We start from the raw sequence: 6,483 nt of genomic DNA, 5'->3' as shown, positions 1-6,483 counted from the left end.
AGATGTTTCATACAAAAATGTACCATTACTGAAGAAATGCAGCACTGGTACAGTCTCACACAGCTACACACACAAACATACCCTCGCTTCCATCCACGGCGTTTCTCATTCATTCAGGATCCCACAGTCACGCATGTTTGCACCCACGTTCATACTGAAAGATAAAAGGGAAAGCGCCTGCACAAAATCCGCTTATACACACGATCCCACGGCCACATTCAGCCAGGCAAATGCCTGGCAAATTACAGTCACGTCACCCCAGACTCTCACAGTCATTCCCACGCCACTTCCATGGCGCCTGGGAACCCCAGGGGCAGGCATCACCCCGCCCCGCGTCCTCTTCCAAAGATACGGGCACCGGGTCCGCAGGCCCCGACTCCCACCCAGCAGAAAGAGGCCCGGGCTCAGAGTTCGCGGCTTCCCGACGACTCACCACCGAGCCCGCGGACGCAGGCCCTGATTCCACACCCCGACGCCGCCCAGCGGCACCGCCGGTGCGGGCTGTGATGGGGGCGCCACTGGGGTCAGCGCCGGCTCGGCTGAGGGCAACACAAGCCTCGGTCTCGGAGACGGGAGGCGACACTTCCCAGAGGCCCCCGCGGCTCAGGCAGGACGGTTTTCCTGCTTGCGAGCGGCGAGAACGCCAAGGGCGGGCGCGAGGGCGCACGGTTCTCGCAGGAGGCTCGGCCCAGGGTTTTGCGGTAGCGGCCTCCCCTGCGCCCCGCACTCAGAAGCTGGCAGTGCAACTTGCTACTGAGAAGAATCTGAATAGTTCCCCTGATTTCTTGCTCCGGACTACATTTCCCAGAGGCCTTCGCAGCCCCAGACTACTTTTTTTCTTTGTGGTGTTTTTTTTTGTTTTTGTTTTTTTCCCCGTTTGGTTGATTCCTTGGTTCCACCCACCCCCACCCCGCAAAAAGGGCACCCTTCCTTCTTATGGTTGGCTACATCTTCAGGTTCGCAGGGTTAGGATGCCTGCTCTGTGAAGGAAGCCTCGCTCAGTCTGTTTGGTTCCGTCTAGTCGGGTCTCCACCCGGGACTGGACTACTCCAGGGGGAAGGTGGTGGAAAGATCGGAGGGGCCAGTAGGGGCCCGGTTACCTCCAGCCTCAAGCTCCTGGCAGCAGTCAGAAGAGGGGAGAGCGACATTGTGTGTGAGAGAGAGTTTGGCCGTGGAATTGGGGGTTTGGAGTTTATAGTGTCTAGAGACTCTGAAGTCCAGTGACATTTGAAGTCGTGCGAATTTGTGACTTTTTTTGTGAACATGGTCGCGTTGTATGTTCCCTCCCGGGACAGTTTGATTCTGACCCAGCAATTTTGTCAGAGACAGTGTGCTGTGTCTGTTCTTTCTGGACTTCTTGACTGTGACTGTGACAGTGTTATTGAACTGAATGACCTGGGATTGTGAGAGCGATAGGAAGAATAGTGTGGCCAGACCGCCTGGATTCTAAACAGACTCAGCCATAGAAGCTTGCCATCTCTGACTAGTTATTTATTTTTTATTTATTTATTTATTTATTTTGAGACAGAGTCTCACTCTGTTGCCCAGGCTAGAGTGAGTGCCGTGGCGTCAGCCTAGCTCACAGCAACCTCAAACTCCTGAGCTTAAGCGATCCTCCTGTCTCAGCCTCCCGAGTAGCTGGGACTACAGGCATGCACCACCATGCCCGGCTAATTTTTTCTATATATATTTTTTAGCTGTCCATATAATTTCTTTCTATTCTTAGTAGAGATGGGGTCTCGCTCTTGCTCAGGCTGGTCTCGAACTCCTGAGCTCAAACGATCCGCCCACCTCGGCCTCCCAGAGTGCTAGGATTACAGGCGTGAGCCACCACGCCTGGCCTCTGACTAGTTATTTAAATTCTCTGTGCCTTTGGCCTTAATATCCTTAATAAAGAAATAAAAAATAATTACCTCCTAGGGTTTTAGTGAGCATCGAAAGAGTTAATTTGTGTGAAGCTCAGTTTTTAGGAGTGTGACAGTTCACTTTTGAGCCATAATTTAAAGACTTGGTCAGAAGTTTAGATCAAATCAGAAGTTTAGACCTCAGTCATCTCCCAGAGTAGGCTCTTTGGGAAGAAAGGAAGCCCAAATATCAGGAATTCCCTCATTTCCCCCTAACCAAGATGTTCCATTAGGACCCCTATGTGAGCCAAATATACTTTAGAACCTACAGTAACTCCAGTCCAGAGTGCTCCTCAGGACGCTACTGTGAATTTGGAGACGAATCCAGCCCCCCAAAGCAGGGGCCCTAACCTTTCTTTTTTATAGTAAAGGACAAAATTGTTTTAATCTCTCTTACCTTCTATTTCATGTAGGTGTTTGGACGCAGAGGGGACCATCTGGCTTGGTCTGTGAGAGAGTTACAAGGAAGGTCTGTTGTCTCATGATTCCTACTTCCTCAGCTCTACTTTTCTGCAAGAGAGGAATCACAGGAGGAAAGAAAAACGCATTACACAAATCAAAGTTTTATCTAAGGCACTGGGTGTTTCCTCTTTTTTTCAATTAAATTACTACACACACACACACACACACTGGGCCAGAAGCCCTCACACACCGGCACCCAGCAGTTCCTGAGGCGTCCAACCTTCCGGTCCGCAAGGGCAACAAGTTTCGGGGAGACTCACGTCCACACCCACAAGGCGGGCGTGAAGCGGCGATCCGTGGGTCCATGGATCGTTCCCGAGGTGCTTGCCGGCTGCTGCGAGGGAGGTTTCTTCATTCAGCCTGATGGGCCCTCATCCTGCGCTCCTAGGACCGTGGGACCATCACCGGGGTACGGTGGGAGAAGACAAGCCTGGCCACAGAAAGCTGGAGCCTCAGGCAAAGGCCTCTAGGCAATGGCAGCTATCACTGAGGCAACAGCCACTGTCAGTGTGACGACAACTCGCGCATGCACAGTCGCCAGATTGGCCTGAGGCTCTGGCCAAAGAAATCAGGGGGCTGCAGCGGTGCAATCTGGGGCCGGCAGGAGGGGGGATGGAGGGGGCGACCGAGCTAGGGATGGGGTGTCTGGGAGGGCGGAAAGAGAATAATAGAATACTAAATACCATTTAGAATTTTTAAATGTACAATTCAGTGGCATTCAGAATATTCACAATGTTGTACAATTACCTTCACTATCTCTTTCCAAAACTTCTTTATCACCCTAAACAGACACTTTGTAATCACTGAGGAATAATTCCCTATTCCTTCTTTTCCTCAAACCCTGGTAACCTTTAATCTACTCTGTCTTTATGAATTTGCCTAATCCAGATATTTTATGTAAGGTAAATCAAACAATATTTGTCTTTTTGTAACTTGTTCTTTCACCTTGCATCATATTTTCAAAGTTCATCTGTGTCACAGCATGTATTAGAACTTCATTCCTTTTTATGGCTGAATCCTATTCCATGTATGTATATATTACATTTTGTTTATCCACCGTTGATTAACACATAGGTTGTTTCCACTTTTTGGCTACTTTGAATAATGCTGCAATGATCATTGGCACACAAGTATCTGTTCAAGTTCCTGCTTTCTGTTCATTTGGGTACATAACTAGGAGTGGAATTGCTCAGTCACATGGTAATTACCTGCTTAGATTTTTGAGGAAGTGCCAAACTGTTTTCTATAGCTTCTGCACTATTTTAGATTCCCACAAGCATTGTACAAGGGTTCTCCACATCCTCACCAATACTTGTTATTTTTAGTTATTTTGAGAATAGCCATGCTAGTAGGTGTGAAGTGGTATCATTGTGGTTTTGATTTGCATTTTCCTATTTACTAATGATGTTGAGCATCTTTTCATATACCTATTGGTCATTTGTATTTAATACATCTTCTTTGGAGAAATGTTTATTAAAGTTCTTTCTTTGCTCATTTTTTAACTGGTTTTGTCTTTTTATTGTTGAATTTTTAGGAGTTCTTTATATATTCTGGATATTAAACCCTTATCAAACTTATGATTTACAAATAAGTTCTCCTATTCTGTAAGTTTTCTTTTCACTTTCTTGATAATGTCCTTTGAGTCCCCAAAATTTTTAATTTTGATGAAGTCCAATTTATTTGTTCTTTTGTTGCTCATGCTTTTGGTGTCATATCCAAGAATCTATTGCCAAATCCCAGGTCATTACAGCTTTCTTTTGATCAGCATTAGCATGATGTATCTTTTTCCATACTTATATTTTTAACTTATTGGTATCATATTTAAAGTGAATTTCCCATAGGCATCGTATGGTTGAGTAATGCTTTTTAATAAATCTGACACTCATTGTCTTTTAATTAGGTTTTTTTTTTTTTTAGACAGAGTCTTGCTTTGTTGCCTGGGCTAGAGTGAGTGCCGTGGTGTCAGCCTAGCTTACAGCAACCTCAAACTCCTGGGCTTAAGCGATCCTACTACTGCCTTAGCCTCCCGAGTAGCTGGGACTACAGGCATGCGCCACCATGCTGGGCTAATTTTTTTTCTATATATATTTTAGTTGGCCAGATAATTTCTTTCTATTTTTAGTAGAGATGGGGGTCTCGCTCTTGCTCAGGCTGGTCTCAAACTCCTGACCTCGAGCGATCCACCCGCCTCAGCCTCCTAGAGTGTGAGGATTACAGGTGTGAGCCACCGCGCCCGGCCTAATTAGGTATTTAGATCATTTATATTTGATTATTGATAGAAACCTTTTATCTTGCTATTTGTTTCCCATCTGTTATTTGTTCCTCTCTCCTCTGACTTCTTTCGGATTATTTTTTATGATTTTATTTTATCTCTCTTTTTGGATTATTAGCTATGAGTCTCTGTTTTGTTATTAATAGTTTAGTGGTTGCTTTAGGGCTTATAGTGTATATCTTTCACTTACACAGTATTTGTTCAAGTGATATATTACTTCACATAGAGTATAAGAACCTTAACAATAGTTTACTCCTATTTACTTCTCCTCTCCTGGCCTTTGTGCCATTGTTGTCATATAATTTGCTTCTATATATGTTATAAGCCCTAAACTACATTGTTTTAAATTTTTGTTTAAACAGTAATTTATCTTATGGTGAGATTCAAATAATAAGAAAAAAGTCTTGCCTGTTTACCCTGTAGTCACCATTTCTGGTGCTCTTCATTTCTTTGCATAGATCCAAATTTCCATGTGTTATCCAATTACATACACATTAAGACTCTTGAAGTTGCCCTTCATCCCATTAATATTCTATTCACTATTTCTTAAAATTTGTTTTCTGTGTCTATCCCAGCACCTCAAATGGTGACACACAGTAGCTGCTTTTTTTGTTTGTTTGAGATGGGTGGTCTGGCTAGGTTGCCCAGGCTGGTCTCCTATTGCTGGGCTTAAGGGATCCTCCCGCTCAGCCTCCCAAAGTGCTGGGATTACAGGTGTGAGTCACTGTGCCAGCTCCGTAGGTGCTTTCTAATTGGATACTACAGACCAGAATTCCACACATAAACCCACAACCATCAGTCTAATCCTCACCATCTGTCACACACACTATTACACTCTCCACACATCAGTCCCTTTCTATCATAGCACATTTTCACAGTTAACATCACAAATGTCACATACATACTAACAAAAATCACACATGGTCACAGAAACTCAGTATGCTTACCTCAACCCACAGAAACACTCAAACTATGATGAACTCAAAGGGTCATATACCCACACGCAAAATCACAATCAGGTGACAGAAACTTGTTGTGAGCCAACGATAAATAACAACTAAAAATATGAGTGCTAAGTGACTTCATAGTTAAGGAGCTATGAAGGTCAGGAAAGAGGTGGGATCAGGGAGGTCCTCTTTGGAGATGTGACATTTGTATCTGAATGTACGGAGGAAGGGAATCTTGAACATATCTGGCAGAAGACCCATTTTAGGAAGAGGAGATACATTCACACCCATCATCACCATCATCACCAAATCAAAAACACAGGAACCACATGCAAAGGGCGACACTCTCTGCCCTAACCTACTTCTCCCCTCTTCCAGGTAACCACCCCCCGCAGCAATAACAATTTAGAGTGAGGGAGGTGGGAGACTAGGCAGAAGCGTCATGTGCCTCCGCACTCTACCTGCCTGGCTCCCCGAACTTTTTTCGGGTGTCCCAGCACGAACGTAGGAACTTGATGTTCACCCACTTTGTGCAGGCGCGCGCGCACTGGCGCGTTCCCACACACAAACCCTTCCCCCGCGGCTAACCCGCGGCTGTAAGTTCCCAGTCCCGGTTGCTGCGGGAGCTGGTGGGCCGGGTACTTGTGCCTGCGCAGTTCAATCCCAGTCCGTCTGGTGACGCTGGCCCCGTCCCTGTGACTGACCGAGGCTCAGAACTGAAAGGAATCGAGACTTTCGGGCTCCGCTTTGGAAGGCCTGGCAGAGGCTGGCGTGGAAGGACTCAGTGAGGAGGGGCGGCATTACGAACCCCGAGCGGACCTGCTCCAGAGCTGCCGGATCCTGCAGCGCTGCGGCCTTTTCTGCTCTGGACTACGTTTCCCAGCGGCCCCCGCGGGAA

Source organism: Eulemur rufifrons, chromosome 24 (genome assembly GCF_041146395.1).
Source record: "Eulemur rufifrons isolate Redbay chromosome 24, OSU_ERuf_1, whole genome shotgun sequence".
NCBI lineage: Eukaryota > Metazoa > Chordata > Mammalia > Primates > Lemuridae > Eulemur > Eulemur rufifrons.
The sequence above is the reverse complement of the archived record's forward strand: the minus strand, read 5'-3'. Positions refer to the sequence as shown.